The sequence below is a fragment of the Pseudophryne corroboree genome, chromosome 7 (genome assembly GCF_028390025.1).
Source record: "Pseudophryne corroboree isolate aPseCor3 chromosome 7, aPseCor3.hap2, whole genome shotgun sequence".
Taxonomy (NCBI): domain Eukaryota; kingdom Metazoa; phylum Chordata; class Amphibia; order Anura; family Myobatrachidae; genus Pseudophryne; species Pseudophryne corroboree.
In genome coordinates, this window is record NC_086450.1 from 255859144 (window position 1) to 255878193 (window position 19050).

Consider the following 19050-nt stretch of genomic DNA (forward strand, 5'->3'; position numbering starts at 1 on the left):
GTTTCTGACTCCAGCCGTCCTGGAAACATATATTTTCAGGGCCCTGACAACGTCTAGCAACTTGGAGTCCTCCAATTCACTAGTAGCCGCCGACACCACAATAGGCTGGTTCAGGTGAAACGCTGACACCACCTTAGGAAGAAATTGGGGACGAGTCCTCAATTCTGCCCTATCCATATGGAAAATCAGATAAGGGCTTTTACATGATAAAGCCGCCAATTCTGACACTCGCCTGGCTGAAGCCAAGGCCAATAACATGACCACTTTCCACGTGAGATATTTTAGATCCACGGTTTTTAGTGGCTCAAACCAATGTGATTTTAAGAAACTCAACATCACGTTGAGATCCCCAGGTGCCACAGGGGGCACAAACGGGGGCTGAATATGCAGCACTCCATTCACAATGTCTGAACTTCAGGTACTGAAGCTAATTCTTTTTGAAAGAAAATCGACAGAGCCGAGATCTGTACTTTAATGGAGCCTAGACTCAGGCCCATATTCACTCCTGCTTGCAGGAAATGTAGAAATCGACCTAGTGGAAATTCCTCTGTTGGGGCCTTTTTGGCCTCGCACCATGCAACATATTTCTGCCACATGCGGTGATAATGCTTTGCCGTAACATCTTTCCTGGCTTTAATAAGCGCAGGAATGACTTCTTCCGGAATACCCTTTTCCTTCAGGATCCGGCGCTCAATCGCCATGCCGTCAAACGCAGCCGCGGTAAGTCTTGGAACAGACAGGGCCCCTGCTGAAGCAGGTCCTGTCTGAGCGGCAGAGGCCATGGGTCCTCTGATATCATTTCCTGAAGTTCCGGGTACCAAGCCCTTCTTGGCCAATCCGGAACCACGAGTATCGTTCTAACTCCTCGCCATCTTATTATTCTCAGTACCTTTGGTATGAGAGGCAGAGTAGGGAACACATAAACCGACTGGTACACCCACGGTGTCACTAGAGCGTCCACAGCTTTCGCCTGAGGGTCCCTTGACCTGGCACAATATCTCTTTAGCTTTTTGTTGAGGCGGGACGCCATCATGTCCACCTGTGGCCTTTCCCAACGGTTTACCAACAGCAGGAAGACTTCTGGATGAAGTCCCCACTCTCCCGGGTGTAGGTCGTGTCTGCTGAGGAAGTCTGCTTCCCAGTTGTCCACTCCCGGAATGAACACTGCTGACAGTGCTAGTACGTGATTTTCCGCCCATCAGAGAATCCTTGTGGCTTCTGCCATTGCCATCCTGCTTCTTGTGCCGCCCTGTCGGGTCACATGGGCGACTGCCGTGATGTTGTCTGACTGTATCAGTACCGGCTGATTTAGAAGCAGGGGTCTTGCCTGACTTAGGGCATTGTAAATGGCCCTCAGTTCCAGAATTTATATGTAGGGAAGTCTCCTGACTTGACCATAGACCCTGGAAGTTTCTTCCCTGTGTGACTGCTCCCCAGCCTTGAAGGCTGGCATCCGTGGTCACCAGGACCCAGTCCTGTATGCCGAAACTGCGGCCCTCTAGAAGATGAGCACCCTGCATCCACAACAGTAGAGACACCCTGGTCCTTGGAGACAGGGTTATCATTTGATGCATTTGAAGATGCGATCCCGACCACTTATCTAAGAGGTCTCACTGGAAGGTCCTCGCATGGAACCTGCCGAATGGAATTGCTTCGTATGAAGCCACCATTTTTCCAAGGACTCGTGTGCAACGATGCACCGATACCCTTTTTGGTTTTAGGAGGTCTCTGACTAGAGATGACAGCTCCTTGGCTTTCTCCTGCGGGAGAAACACTTTTTTCTGTTCTGTGTCCAAAATCATCCCCAGGAACAGTAAGCGAGTGGAAGGAACCAGCTATGACTTTGGAATGTTCAGAATCCAGCCATGCTGTTGTAGCACCTCCTGAGATAGTGCTACTCCGACCAGTAACTGCTCCCTGGACCTTGCCTTTATAAGGAGATCGTCCAAGTATGGGATAAATAAAAACTCCCTTTTTTTTTTTTTTTTTTTTGAAGGAGTATCATCATTTCTGCCATTACCTTGGTAAACACCCTCGGTGCCGTGGACAGTCCAAACGGTAGTGTCTGGAATTGGTAATGGCAATCCTGTACCACAATCTGAGGTACTCCTGGTGAGGAAGGTAAATAGGGACATGCAGGTAAGCATCCTTGATGTCCAGGGATACCATGTAATCCCCCTCGTCCAGGCTTGCAATAACTGCCCTGAGCGATTTCATCTTGAACTTTGTTATGTAAGTGTTCAAGGATTTCCATTTTAAAATGGGTCTCACCGAACCGGCTGGTTTCGGTACCACAAACAGTGTGGAACAGTAACCCCGTCCTTGTTGAAGTAGGGGCACCTTGACTATCACCTGCTGGGAATACAGCTTGTGAATTGCCTCTAGCACAGCCTCCCTGCCTGAGGGAGTTGTCGGCAAGGCAGATTTGAGTAAACGGCGGGGGGGGGAGACGCCTCGACTTCCAGCTTGTACCCCTGAGATACTACTTGAAGGATCCAGGGATCCACCTGTGAGCGAGCCCACTGATCGCTGAAATTTTTGAGGCGGCCCCCCACCGTACCTGACTACGCCTGTGGAGCCCCCGCGTCATGCGGTGGACTCAGAGGAAGCAGGGGAAGAATTTTGATTCTGGGAACTGGCTGCTGGTGCAGCTTTTTCCCTCTTCCCTCGTTTGACCCGCCTGCTTTTTTGAAGCCGAAAGGACTGTACCTGATAATACAGTGCGTTTCTTAGGCTGTGAGGAAACCTGAGGTAAAATATTTTCATCCCAGCTGTTGCTGTGGATACGAGGTCCCAGAGACCATCCCCAACCAATTCCTCACCCTTATAAGGCTCTATGTGCCTTTTAAAGTCAGCATCACCTGTCCAGTGTCGGGTCTCCAATACCCTCCTGACAGAATGGACATTGCAATAATTCAGGATGCCAGCCGGCAAAATATTCCTCTGTGCATCCCTCATATATAAGACAACGTCTTCTGTTCGCAAAATAGTATCCCTGTTTGAAAGGGGTACAGACCACGCTGCAGCAGTCTGCAGGTCTCAGTCTAGTACCTGAGTGTGTAATTACAGACTTCAGGATAGCCTCCTGCTATTTATCAGCAGGTACCTTCAAAGTGGCCGTATCCTAAGACGGCAGTGCCACCTTGACAAACGTGTGAGCGCCTTATCCACCCTAGGGGATATCTCCCAGCGTAACTTATCCTCTGGCGGGAAAGGGTACGCCATCAGTAACTTGTTAGAAATTACCAGTTTCTTATCGGGGAAACCCACGCTTTTTCACACTTCATTCACTCATTTGATGGGGGAACAAAACACAGCCTGCTTTTTCTCCCCACACATAAAACCCTTTGTTTTTAGTGGTACTTGGGTTAATATCAGAAATGTGTAACACATTTTATATTGCCGGGATCATGTAACGGATGTTCCTAGTGGATTGTGTATATGTCTCAACCTCGTCGACACTGGAGTCAGACTCCGTGTCGACATCTGTGTCTGCCATCTGAGGGAGCGTTGATGGCCTTTGAGACGTCTGGGCAGGCGCGGGCTGAGAAGCCGGCTGTCCCATAGCTGTTACGTCATCCAGCCTTTTATGTAAGGAGTTGACACTGTCGGTTAATACCTTCCACCTATCCATCCACTCTGGTGTCGGCCCACAGGGGCGACATCTCATTTATCGGCATCTGCTCCGCCTCCACATAAGTCTCCTCATCAAACATGTCGACACAGCCGTACCGACACACCGCACACACACAAGGAATGCTCCAATGAGGACAGGACCCACAAAAGCCCTTTGGGGGGACAGAGTGAGAGTATGCCAGCACACACCAGAGCGCTATATAATGCAGGGACTAACTGAGTTATGTCCCCTATAGCTGCTTTTATATAATTTATACTGCACCTAAATTTAGTGCCCCCCCTCTCTGTTTTAACCCTGTTCTGTAGTGTAGACTGCAGGGGAGAGCCAGGGAGCTTCCCTCCAACGGAGCTGTGAGGGAAAAATGGCGCCAGTGTGCTGAGGAGATAGGCTCCGCCCCTTTTTCGCGGACTTTTCTCCCGCATTTTTATGGAATCTGGCAGGGGTTAATATACATCCATATAGCCCTGGGGGTTATATGTGATGTATTTTTGCCAGCCAAGGTGTTTATATTGCTGCTCAGGGCGCCCCCCCCAGCGCCCTGCACCCTCAGTGACCGGAGTGTGTGGTGTGCATGAGGAGCAATGGCGCACAGCTGCAGTGCTGTGCGCTACCTTGGTGAAGACTGATGTCTTCTGCCGCCATTTTTCCGGACCTCTTCTTGCTTCTGGCTCTGTAAGGGGGACGGCGGCGCGGCTCCGGGACCGAACACCAAGGACTGGGCCTGCGGTCGATCCCTCTGGAGCTAATGGTGTCCAGTAGCCTAAGAAGCCCAATCCGGCTGCAAGCAGGCGAGTTCGCTTCTTCTCCCCTTAGTCCCTCGCTGCAGTGAGCCTGTTGCCAGCAGGTCTCACTGAAAATAAAAAACCTAAATCTATACTTTCTTTCTAAGGGCTCAGGAGAGCCCCTAGTGTGCATCCAACCTCGGCCGGGCACAAGATCTAACTGGGGCTTGGAGGAGGGTCATAGTGGGAGGAGCCAGTGCACACCAGGTAGTCATAAATCTTTCTAGAGTGCCCAGCCTCCTTCGGAGCCCGCTATTCCCCATGGTCCTTACGGAGTTCCCAGCATCCACTAGGACGTTAGAGAAATATATATTTTTGTCAGGAACAGCAAAGTCCCTAGTGATGTTAATACGTTCTAATGTGTATGAACAGGTCCTGAATGCCAATTTTTGAGGATCTGATCAGGAAACATTATGGTCGACCTAAGACAGATTATTCGAGTCGATCTCAGGTAATAGTAACTGGGCAAAGTAATATTTTGCGACCCTGAGGGGTCTAAGAGAAATATATTCTATGAATATGACTCCCTCCATAAATATTGTCACGTATGTGACCGTGCCACAGACCTATATAACTTTACTATACATACATATTACATATAGGTATAGCTCTATCTGATATGCATCACATTACCATGTCAATATCCACCCAGTCAGATATTGTTGTTGCTGACAGGGACTCCCTCCACGTCTGTCTCTCCCATATAGGTTTATCTTGGGAAAAAAATATATCTCTACTGACATGTTGACATATTTACATGTACCAAGTACCATTAGGAGTCGACAGAACCGACATAGTCATTCCCTTTGTGGCAGAGACCTCAGCCTCAAATATGCCGACACACATGTACCAAACACCCACCGACATTACACTGGCTATAAGGGATAGACCCCAGTACATTCTGTCATGGAAACACAGAAGGTGTTTACCAGCTCATTACCATCTGTAAATGCCAAATTGCTTTCTAACAAATATTTAAAATGCTCGCTCTAATATATACTGTAGACGCCTGCGCATCTTATTAACATGTGCTATGAATGTGTGCTATACATCGCAAAACACTGCATCCCATAAGTGAAAACAATACACCACAACATTATCAGAGTTACAAAGCTCATTGATGTATATATTTGTTATTAAAAGGATATGTATTCAATATATCACAATGTACATTATATATATATATATATATATATATATATATATAGTTACATGGTTACAATTTATACAGTAAGCAGTTATTACAATCTAATTCAAAATACAGCCACAGCCAGCAAATACATCACCATCTCCCTGAATGCACTTTATAATCCCTCCAGTTCCTCCATCTTCAGCTGTCTCTCAACTCCAGCTAACAGAAGCAAATTATTACCAACACTCCATCTCGCTCAGGACCCAGGGGAAAAAGAACTGAGACTTATGTGTGTCTCTTCAGCAATGTACTATGTAGTTTGGGGGAGTGCACAGACTAGTCTAGGGGAGGGAACTTTCTCATTTATGATGAGTCACTGGTCAATTCATATGCAAATAAGGTTCAGCCTTGATGGACAAATTACAGGAGATAGCCACTGGTCAGTCATGCTGTCTTCCAGGAAACCCATTGTTCTAATAAGAGTGACTTTAGCTTTCATGCATTTAATCATATCTACTTGTTGCAATGAGCTACACCTTAATAACAGGCATCAAATTGATATACACATTAATATGGATGCTTTAATACCAAACATGACATGTCCATCTTGCTTTGCTCCAATAATACACATACATGACATTACTCCATTATATGATGTTTCTGTGATATGTTTTTATTTGGTGTGATTTTAACTTGTTTTCCTTATATTCATTTGTATGATGGTAGCCATATTAGAGATGTGGAACACACGTTGGACCGCATTGTACATCCATTTCTATGACAACACAGGACGTCAATATCCTCCAAATGCCGGCGGTGGAACGCAAAGCTCGATTTCTGGCACTTGTGGTGAAACGCATGACACGACTTCCGGCGGAAGCAGGAAGTGTGGTGTTTGTTCGTGCATTACGTTTCTTAACACAGCTGTTTCTCTTCACACACAATGAAGGGGGATCTTTTGGATGGACCGGCCGGGCTGAAATGGATTGGGACTTCATATGACCTAAGATAGGTTTGATTAGTGGATAGTGAGCAATGTCTGGAATTACTGTAGGTCTAGCTAGGTATATGGGTATAAATACTCCCTTCTTCCACAACCTCAATATGCCTTGAAAAAGATACCTGGAGTATCGAAACGCGTTGCAGTAAGGAGGCTGGGGACAGAACATTGGACTTCCACCGGCTTTGGAGCTTGCAGGGACGCCTGGCTTTACCACACTCATGCTCATTTTTCTGCTTTTTTAAGTGGACCATTCACTGGGTGAGAATCAAGTACATATTTTATTGTATTTTATTGAATTTGTGTATTAAATTATTATTGGATTACACTATGGTAGAATTTTCCCATTTCTTTGAGGACATGTGGCTTTATATCCTTGGTGGGGTGAAATCCTCTCAAAACACCTGTGCGTTTGTCTACTATCATTTGTAGACCTACATTTGTGGTAGGAGTCCATTTAATTATTGATATCCTGATTAATTCCACAACACAAACCTTCTGTCCTATAAGGTGTGTCTCTCTCTTCTTTTTGAGGATAAAACCTGAATTCCAAATGAGTTCAGTTGAGACAATCATTAAGAATTTGTTGACCGTTTCGGTCCATTCAGCACAGAGAGATTCATGATTGGTGATATTGTGGTAGAATTGTATTATTTGAAGTTTAGGTGATACTTCTAACCAATGAAATCACAAAGGCTGCTCATCATTGTGTGCAGTGGTTAGGTTCATATATTTTTTTCTTGCAACTTACCCCACTCACATCCAGCTGATTCAAAACAATATATAAATAAAACTAACCTCCTAAACACCAAGTATCCAATCACCATCAAAATCATTAAAATGTGCTTTATGGAATGCACACTCTAACAAAATAACATCCATCAATGACCTTTTCATCTATAACAACCTCATTGTGCTGGCTATAACAGAAACATGGTTCCACTGCAGCACTGCCACATGGTGGTATCAACTTCACACACACTTCCAGGCCTGGTGACAGTAAACCAGGTGGGGTTGGAATATTTTTCATACAGATGTGTCCACTTACATCTTTGATATTTTGCTCAATTTGGCACAACATGCAAAACACGGCTAAGTTGTTTTTCACGAGTAGTGAGTGGATGGATTTTAACATTTTTGTTTTCCATAATAGAATATGTATGATGTACCATATTAAAGAAGCAAATTAAGAAAAATCACAAGGCATGGCTAAATCTTTGATCTATGGTATGCAAAACTGTGCCATATGGACACATCTGTATATACTTATTTGAAGTACATTCTATCAGGATATTTATCCCTTTCTGTCTGCGTGTTACAGCAATAAATCAACCACCTGGACAAAACATATTATTTTTGGAACATTTTTCTGCCTGGATCCCTTATTCCCTATCCTCTGACATCCCCACCATCACCATGGGTGATTTCAATATTGAAATTGACAGTCTAAAATCTATTTATGCCTCCAAACTACTCACTCTAACCGTCTTTATGCTGCCTCTCACAGTGGACTGACTCACGTACTCATCAGGATGGACACTGCCTTGACCTTGTATTTACCAGACTACGCTCAGTTTCTGAATTCACTAACAACCCTTTTCCTCTCTCAGATCACAACCTTGTGACCTACAAGCTCTCCTCCATTACTTCAAAATCACTGTCACTGTAGTCATCCAATCCTCTTTAAATTGCAGAAATATACACTATTAATATTCAGTAACGGTCCAACTCTTTGCAACAACAGCTCTCACCAAGATCTTCAAACACTTCTCTTAAGGCTGCTGTATCATAACTAACTATAAATACCCCTTGGTGAAGTGGCTCCAGCTACCCATCACTCTCAACGTAGACTTAGATGTAAAAAAAAGGGTATTCTAAATTAACAAGACACCTACAAAAACTATTATGTAAAGACAATTTAACACTCCTATCATAATGCACTGGTCACTGTCAAACAAAAATATTTCCAAAATCTCATCTCTGCTCAAGCTTCTAACCTGATGCAACATTTTAACACATTTAAATCACATTTTAAACCTGGCTCACCCAACCCACCAGCCATTATCAATATACAAGATCTTGCTTCCTAATACAAGGAAAAAATTGATTAAGATCCAAAATGAAATGGTATGCCCTTCCTTTGCAAGTGACCTGCTCAATTCAGAACCCTTTTGCACTGTATCTTCATTTGATCCCACAACACTCTTCTCAACCTCTTACTTTCCTTCCTCGCCTCTTAATCCTATGCCCTCACAAATCAGTAAATCACTGACTTATGTGCTCATCCAAACCTTAAGTAAAATATGTAATCTATCTCTCTACTGGAACTATATCACTGTTCAAGATGCAATGATTACTCCCATTCTAAAAAAATAAAATATTCTGACACTAAATCTCTCTCAATCTACCGTCCCATCTCTCACCTCCCATGCCCCTCCAAGCCACTTGAGAGAATTGCCTACACTCACCTTCTACACATTCTTAACTTGCACAACCTATTGAACCCACTTCAGTCAGGCTTTCATTCCCAACAATTCCCAAAGACAGCACAGACTAAAGTAGTGAATTGTCTGGTCACAGCTAATTACTCACTTTTTACTCTTAAAGATTTCTCAGTTTTAACTGCTTTTCTCAATCTATTATGTATCTACGCAATATGTGTTTGTAACAAATGTTACTGAAAGGATAATTTGTACCAGTGCAATACCTGTAAAAAAGAAAAAAAAACGGGTTAGTTTAATGTAAACAGTCCTTTTGTATTTCTGCCACAGTCCTTAGTTTAGCATTAGAGTTCCTATTCCCTGGGGTGGAACTGCAGGAGTTAATCTGTCCGCTATTGAAGACAAAGTCTGCGCGAACATACTCCATGGTGGCTCTGCTGGTTGTTGAACCAATTCCTGTTTTTTACTTTGCTGAAAATCAAAACAGTTTGCACATAACCCCTCATAAGTGACCAACTGGCCTATTCCAATTAACCCTCTTTTACAAGATAAACATGTTAAGGATGTAGGAGTGCATGATAAATTATCCGTGTCACTTTTGCCGCTAACAGACATGGTAATATTCAGTTTATGACACAATTTGTGACTGAAAATCACATTATATATATATATAAATTTTTATATATATATATATATATATATATATATATATATATATATATATGGAAAAAAGGAGAGATAGGGTTCGGCGCTCAGTGTTGCTAAAAAATGGTGAGTTTAAAAGCCAAAAAATATATGCATGTATAAAATTTATAAAAATAATTTTTAATATATATGAGAGTAAAAAAGGTTCTTATTACAAAAAGCATAAAAGGCATAAAAACATACAAACATAAAAAGTCAGGACCAAGTTTTAAAAGGATAAGGAGTTTAACTTAACTCAAGAACAGCAAGGGGTTAGTGCAGGAAACCCAACGCGTTTCGTCTCATCAGACTTCTTCAAGGGGTAGGGACATAATGAGCTTTCCTGTCTATTTATAGCTAAAGTAGCTGGTAAAGGGGATGTGACATCACAGATCATCACATGATGCAATTAAATATTGAAGATTTTTTTAACATACTTTTAGTGCGGTAAAATCATATTAGGTACATAGAGCAGAGTCAGTGGTTGCAGGGTGCAGAAAACGGGTGTATCATAAGCAATAGTTCATGTAAACAGTCAAAAACAGTAAAAACCGATATAATAGTGGCATTTCCGCCACACTTCCGGTTGCGGGTGACGCGATTTCGTCACTTCCGCCCCACTTCCGGTGCGCGATTGCGCATGCGCCCGCGGCGTCTCCCGGCTGTCAAGTTGTTTTGCCATTTTCTTATCCCCGACGGGCGTCAAAGTGTATGTGAAGGTTATGTCTCTCCAGTTAGGTGCGGCGGCCATCTTTGCTGGGATTCAGTCCATTAATTGTATAGGCTGGTGGCCATTTTTCAGAAGTTCATCTCATGTCCAGCTATTCTCCTGTTGCTTACGTGTCCATAGCAACGGCACCATAAGTAAAAAGAAAAAAGATAAAAGATAGTGATCTTCAGGCAGCGGAGTTTTGCAGAATTCAGGACTTTGCATAAATTTCTTATGTTTTATATATATGTATAATAGTAAGTAATGATATAACTTGGAAAAATAAAGTGCTGGAGCATTAATAAATATAATAGATAAATACATATAGATATATAAATAAAAATATATATATATATAAAAAATATATATATATATAAAAAAGGGGAAGTATACAAAGTGCAAGGTGCAATCTATAAATATGAATAAAATCACAGCGCTTTTAAGGAGAATGTGGTGTTTTATAAACGTTATATCGATGATATTTTAATCATTTGGGACGGCACACCAGAAGCCTTTAACGAATTCTTAAGTGCTTTGGGAGACAACGATTTGAATCTTGCATTCACCTCAACAACTAATGCTAGATCCGTTGAATACTTGGATCTAATTCTAACTGGGGAGAATGGAAGAGTTACCACCAAAAATGTTATTAAGAAAGTAGATATGAACAGTTATCTACACTACCAAAGCAATCACCTAGATAGGTGGAAGAATAACATCCCGGCCTCCCAGTTCTCAAGGATCAAACGAAACTGCACCAGCGCAAAAGACTGTGAAGATCAATTGGAGATATACAGGAAGAGATTTGAAGAGAAGAGTTACCCGAAGCCACTCCTAGATGAAGCACTGGAAAAAACAAGGTGTTTGGATAGGGAAAAGCTACTAACATATAAAACCAAGGAAGAAACGAAGGAAAGAATCGCGTTCATTACTACATTTAGTCAACATGAGAAAGCGATTAGAGACTCCCTTAAATCCCATTGGGGAATTCTTCTAATGGACCCAGTTCTCAAAGAAATCTTACCGCCCAGACCAGAACTAATTTTTAAAAAATCTAAAAACCTAAAAGACCTTCTTGCACCCAGCATGCTGAGGGATAAATCCACTCGCAACACTTCTATGTTGAAATGTAAGGGGTCGTATAAATGTGGGAAGTGCAATATATGTAAATACCTACATCGGAACAGGAAAACCTTCAGCAATACAGAGGACAAGAATGAATACACCATAAAGGACTTTATGAATTGCAATACATCATCTGTGATTTACCTCCTGGAGTGCACCTGCAAAATGAAGTATGTAGGAAAGACTAAAAGACCCCTTAAAATCCGGATCCAAGAACATATAAGAAATATAAAGAATAAGGTGGCCAGTCATGCAGTCTCTCGACATTTCGCAGCTAAACATAACTCCGACCCAGAGGAACTTACTTTTAAGGCGATCGAACATGTTTGCTTGGGCGAGAGAGGAGGAGATCTCGGGAACAAGTTGTCCAGACGGGAAATGTACTGGATTTTCCAGCTGCAGACTCTACATCCAGCTGGCTTGAATGAGGGATACGAGATCGCACCGTTCTTGTGAGGTGCAGTATCCCGGCAAGACTCGACTTTCCTTTATTTCCCCTCCTTCACTTCACGATTTAAATCCAGCTCACCAGATTTTTTAAGCATTAGAAATAAAACCATCAATCACGTGGTATTATGATGTCTTATTTCGCATACAGTCAAACCACACTGGTACGCCCAATCTCGTCTGATCTTGGAAGCTAAGCAGTGTTTGGGCCTGATCAGTACCAGGGAGGGAGACTACCTGGGAATATTGGGTACTGTAGAATCAAATAAATGATGTCAGCACAATACCAAATATGTATTTCTTAAAAATCAACACCATTAACCACGAGAAACCTTGCACTCCACACATATTTTTCTTGTAAAAATAAATCAATCCGCACCTGCCTCTGTCAGCTTCATATATGATTATCCCTTCCCTGTTCCTCAAACCCCCCCCCCACCTTCTCCCTTAATTGAAATACACCCTGTAGTAACGCACTGTGATTTTATTCATATTTATAGATTGCACCTTGCACTTTGTATACTTCCCCTTTTTTATATATATATATATTTTTTTTATATATATATATATTTTTATTTATATATCTATATGTATTTATCTATTATATTTATTAATGCTCCAGCACTTTATTTTTCCAAGTTATATCATTACTTACTATTATACATATATATAAAACATAAGAAATTTATGCAAAGTCCTGAATTCTGCAAAACTCCGCTGCCTGAAGATCACTATCTTTTATCTTTTTTCTTTTTACTTATGGTGCCGTTGCTATGGACACGTAAGCAACAGGAGAATAGCTGGACATGAGATGAACTTCTGAAAAATGGCCACCAGCCTATACAATTAATGGACTGAATCCCAGCAAAGATGGCCGCCGCACCTAACTGGAGAGACATAACCTTCACATACACTTTGACGCCCGTCGGGGATAAGAAAATGGCAAAACAACTTGACAGCCGGGAGACGCCGCGGGCGCATGCGCAATCGCGCACCGGAAGTGGGGCGGAAGTGACGAAATCGCGTCACCCGCAACCGGAAGTGTGGCGGAAATGCCACTATTATATCGGTTTTTACTGTTTTTGACTGTTTACATGAACTATTGCTTATGATACACCCGTTTTCTGCACCCTGCAACCACTGACTCTGCTCTATGTACCTAATATGATTTTACCGCACTAAAAGTATGTTAAAAAAATCTTCAATATTTAATTGCATCATGTGATGATCTGTGATGTCACATCCCCTTTACCAGCTACTTTAGCTATAAATAGACAGGAAAGCTCATTATGTCCCTACCCCTTGAAGAAGTCTGATGAGACGAAACGCGTTGGGTTTCCTGCACTAACCCCTTGCTGTTCTTGAGTTAAGTTAAACTCCTTATCCTTTTAAAACTTGGTCCTGACTTTTTATGTTTGTATGTTTTTATGCCTTTTATGCTTTTTGTAATAAGAACCTTTTTTACTCTCATATATATTAAAAATTATTTTTATAAATTTTATACATGCATATATTTTTTGGCTTTTAAACTCACCATTTTTTAGCAACACTGAGCGCCGAACCCTATCTCTCCTTTTTTCCATACGCCCAGCAGTGCGATACCGGCACTGCATACTTAGGGCCCGGCAGACACCTTTAATGAGGTTATGTGTGTTTTATTATGGTAATGTTTAAACAATTTTAACTTTATCTTAAGTTGTATTTACTGAGATTATACTTCACAAGTGGCGCTATACCTCCTCCCTTGCTTCTTTATATATATATATATATATAGTTACTGCGGACTGGCACTCCCTCCTCAAAAAAACAGCGTTGCTCCGGTGCCTTCCCAATGCAGGTAAAACAGTGTTACAAAGAAGAGGCGGCACTCAGAGACTATAGTGGTCAAAATTGTATTCCACAAACACGATCCAACGTTTCGGGGGTACTTACGCCCCCTTTGTCAAGGTGAACAATAGATGAATAAAGTGAGTTAACATACCTTAAGTACCCAAAAGAAGCCCGCCAAGTGAGACAGCGTCCGCCGGCCCGACCGCACGCTCCATCATCTCGTCCGTCTCTCTGCTGATGATGTCATCAGGCTGCGCCCTGTAGTCATAGTGACTCCCGATGCCTAAGCGGCCGGGCTGCGGCGCTGTGTGTCAAAACGGAAAAAGTGCATAAAAACAACAAGTCCCTACACCAGCGTGAGAAGAAAACATGGCATGCATATGACCTGATTATACATATTAGGGAGGTAGCGGGACACACATATAGCGCAGGTGAAAAAGATCGAAGTTAATTTAGAAAATGAATATCCAATTCGGATAGCTAAAGTAATATCATGTCCTGTGCTTATTGTGTCCAGCTAGCACCCCCCCGAAGAAAACAACAGAAAATACAGATAACTGGTAGTATTATTTAAAGATATTCCAGCTCATTTTCTCATTAAGGCCGTTTGGATTAGTGGTGTTAAGTTCGAAAATCCATTTGGCTTCCAGTTGTAAAAAGTCTGCCATCCCTATCGCCTCCCCTGATATGTTTGGGGACGTGATCTATAATTAAATGACGGAGATCCCTGATGGAATGCTTAGCCGTGGCAAAGTGTCTTGCCACCGGCTGCTCTGATTCCTTGCCTGCCAATGCCTGTTTAATGGCAGACAGATGAAGGGCCATCCGCTCCCTCAGGGTCCTTACCGACTTGCCCACGTAATGTAGCCCGCATGGGCAGCTGATCAGATAAATAATATGCGTTGTGGTACATGTGAGGACAAAGTTGATTCTGTAGGTTTTGTCTCGATGTGGATTCTTGAAGCTTGACCCTGTGATCATGTTCTCACAGGTTGTGCATTTAATGCACTTATAGCAACCCGTTCCTCTTCCAAGAAACTGAGAATTAGGTGTTTTAGATTTGATTGCTTCTGCCTGGAATCCGGTAATGTCCGCATGGACAACGCGGTCCTTGATGTTGCTACCTCGTGAGTAGCACATCATGGGTCTTTTATCTTTGAGCGCATGAAGTGTTTTGTCCGAAGATACTATAGGCCACAAGGCTCTAGTGGCTCTCTGTATGACAGGGCTGGCCGTGTTGTACCTTGAGATAAACGGGATGACTGGTTTTTGTTGTCGTGCCGTCGGGATAAGGAGAGTTTCCCTGGGTAACCGGAGGACTTCTGCTTTGTGTTTTAACAGGAGATGACGGTCATACCCTCTTTCCTGAAATTTGATGATCATGGCATCCAGCTCCCTATCCAGTGTATCGCGATCACTAATGATACGTGATATTTTGATCATTTGAGAACGAGGAAGCCCTTCCTTGAGTGACTTAGGATGATGGCTGTTAGCTCTGAGCAAGGTATTCCTGTCTGTAGGCTTGCGGTAAAGGCCAGTGTGGAGCCTGCCCTCATGAATTGAGACTTGAACATCTAAATAATTCAGTGAACTGCTGCTGGACTGAAATGTATATTTAATACTAGACGATCTTGAATTAATGGTGTTCATCAAATGGTTGAAACGATCAGCGCCCCCAGTCCATAAGATGAACAAGTCATCAATGTAACGAGCGAAAAGCAAGATATCGCGTGAGATGGCATCATCGCTGAAGAACGCTTCCTCCTCCTTCCTAAACATGAATACATTAGCGAACGACGGGGAGACATTGCTCCCCATCGCACATCCTGTTAGTTGACGGTAAAATTTACCGTTAAATAAGAAGTAATTTTTTTCCAATGTCATCCGAAGGAGTTCCAGGAACAATGAGATGTCGAGGGCTTCCATTTTTTCTTTGATCAGGAATTCTTTCATAGACTCCAAGCCGGCCTCGTGGGGTATGCTTGTGTAAAGACTAATAACATCTACAACGCATATCAAGGTGCCCTCCGGTACCTGCTTAATCTTACCAAGACGGTTTAGGAAGCTGGTAGTATCCTTAATAAAGTGCTTGTGCTTGAGAATTAACGGTTGCAGTATAACATCCAAAAAGATGGATACTGGTTGGAACACTGAGTCCTTTGCAGATATGATGGGCCTGCCAGGCGGAGACAGAGGGTCCTTATGGATTTTGGGGACAGTAAAGAAAATTGGTACTAGAGGGTGGATTTGAATTAAAGCTTTGTGCAGTTTCTGCGTTAATTTACCTTCAAGTACTGCGGCATCCAACGTGCCCTTAAGGGCCTTCTGGTATTCAATGGTTGGGTCGGTGCCTAGCTCTTCGTAGGTAGTGGCATCCGCCAACTGGCTATAAATTTCATTGATGTAATAGTCCAGATCTAAAATCACTACGCCGCCCCCTTTATCCGCCGGACGGACAACGATGTCCCTGTATTCCCCCAGCTTTTTCAGGGCCATCCATTCAGTCTTGGACATATTACGATGTACTGGTACCTGACTGGCGGCTGCATTATATCGTGTGATAGAATCATCCATTAATCTCGAAAATGATGAAATGGAGGCGTTTGTGGATGCAGGATCAAAGGATGATTTTAATCGTTGGTTCAGAAAATCTTGATGCTGTATATCCAGACCCACACTAGGAACTACCACCAACTACTCAGGCTGAAACGACGCGAGACAGATTTTTTGCTGCACGGAATATCCCTGTCCGAATATCACAGACAAAAGATGATACCGAGAGGATTTTGGGTTAAAAATGTACCCACCATTGGCAGGCATAGTCCCGATTTTTGTAGAAAATGGATAGGGATTTTAAATAAATGCAGCTTGGACCTGATGTTGTTAGTCGTGGAGGAGGCTGGAAGGGAACTAAGCAGTGCACGTGAGAAAATCGCCTCGTTGGAAGCCACACATAAAGCGTTATTACAAAATGACTTACATCAGGAATGGATGTTTAAGTTGCAACAACAGGTTGAGAAGTATAGGAGTGACCTGGTGAAATTTAAGCGCAATAAGCAACACATAGTAAAAGAAGATTATGATTCCAACAAGGTATATAGGTGGTTAATGGGTGATAATACGCCAACCTCTAAGCCATATAATTATAGAGGCAAACATAGCTGGCGTAGGAGAAGGGAGAGACAGCAGAGCACCGCAGGCACCTCTAACAGCGACAGCGAGTTCGGCCAGGTGGAATCCGATGGGCCCCCGCTTGACAGAGCAGTCCCTTTAGGGACCCCCTTGCCAGCGGCAAAAGAAAAGGCAAGAAGAGGCCGCCCACCCGCAGGGGTGGCCAGTGCACGCGCAACCAGAGGTGCTTCAACAAGCAGGAAACTCTGATCTATAACCTCTCCAAAAGAGAGCTTTCTGAGATCGAGCAGAAAGTTCTGGAAAAAGGACTTTCTTTTGTCCCCACCACCCCGTTTAATGATTTTAAGTGGCACATTGAACTGCACCAGTTCACACGCAAACTGAGGCGACAAGAATTTTTCCAACATAAAGTCAAGGACGTAGTTCCTAGTGTGGGTCTGGATATACAGCATCAAGATTTTCTGAACCAACGATTAAAATCATCCTTTGATCCTGCATCCACAAACGCCTCCATTTCATCATTTTCGAGATTAATGGATGATTCTAACACACGATATAATGCAGCCGCCAGTCAGGTACCAGTACATCGTAATATGTCCAAGACTGAATGGATGGCCCTGAAAAAGCTGGGGGAATACAGGGACATCGTTGTCCGTCCGGCGGATAAAGGGGGCGGCGTAGTGATTTTAGATCTGGACTATTACATCAATGAAATTTATAGCCAGTTGGCGGATGCCACTACCTACGAAGAGCTAGGCACCGACCCAACCATTGAATACCAGAAGGCCCTTAAGGGCACGTTGGATGCCGCAGTACTTGAAGGTAAATTAACGCAGAAACTGCACAAAGCTTTAATTCAAATCCACCCTCTAGTACCAATTTTCTTTACTGTCCCCAAAATCCATAAGGACCCCCTGTCTCCGCCTGGCAGGCCCATCATATCTGCAAAGGACTCAGTGTTCCAACCAGTATCCATCTTTTTGGATGGTATACTGCAACCGTTAATTTTCAAGCACAAGCACTTTATTAAGGATACTACCAGCTTCCTAAACCGTCTTGGTAAGATTAAGCAGGTACCGGAGGGCACCTTGATATGCGTTGTAGATGTTATTAGTCTTTACACAAGCATACCCCACGAGGCCGGCTTGGAGTCTATGAAAGAATTCCTGATCAAAGAAAAAATGGAAGCCCTCGACATCTCATTGTTCCTGGAACTCCTTCGGATGACATTGGAAAAAAATTACTTCTTATTTAACGGTAAATTTTACCGTCAACTAACAGGATGTGCGATGGGGAGCAATGTCTCCCCGTCGTTCGCCAATGTATTCATGTTTAGGGAGGAGGAGGAAGCGTTCTTCAGCGATGATGTCATCTCACGCGATATATTGCTTTTCGCTCGTTACATTGATGACTTGTTCATCTTATGAACTGGGGGCGCTGATCGTTTCAACCATTTGATGAACACCATTAATTCAAGATCGTCTAGTATTAAATATACATTTCAGTCCAGCAGCAGTTCACTGAATTATTTAGATGTTCAAGTCTCAATTCATGAGGGCAGGCTCCACACTGGCCTTTACCGCAAGCCTACAGACAGGAATACCTTGCTCAGAGCTAACAGCCATCATCCTAAGTCACTCAAGGAAGGGCTTCCTCGTTCTCAAATGATCAGAATATCACATATCATTAGTGATCGCGATACACTGGATAGGGAGCTGGATGCCATGATCATCAAATTTCAGGAAAGAGGGTATGACCGTCATCTCCTGTTAAAACACAAAGCAGAAGTCCTCCGGTTACCCAGGGAAACTCTCCTTATCCCGACGGCACGACAACAAAAACCAGTCATCCCGTTTATCTCAAGGTACAACACGGCCAGCCCTGTCATACAGAGAGCCACTAGAGCCTTGTGGCCTATAGTATCTTCGGACAAAACACTTCATGCGCTCAAAGATAAAAGACCCATGATGTGCTACTCACGAGGTAGCAACATCAAGGACCGCGTTGTCCATGCGGACATTACCGGATTCCAGGCAGAAGCAATCAAATCTAAAACACCTAATTCTCAGTTTCTTGGAAGAGGAACGGGTTGCTATAAGTGCATTAAATGCACAACCTGTGAGAACATGAT

The 19050-nt window shown here is 43.1% G+C and overlaps 1 protein-coding gene and 1 pseudogene across 3 annotated transcripts in view; one reads left to right on the plus strand and one right to left on the minus strand.

The window, feature by feature from the left end:
* Nucleotides 1-19050, minus strand: part of PGAP1 (post-GPI attachment to proteins inositol deacylase 1) — a 1346394-nt gene that overhangs the window by 759504 nt on the left and 567840 nt on the right. The window lies entirely within an intron of this gene.
* Nucleotides 12101-12219, plus strand: LOC134946309 (5S ribosomal RNA; annotated as a pseudogene).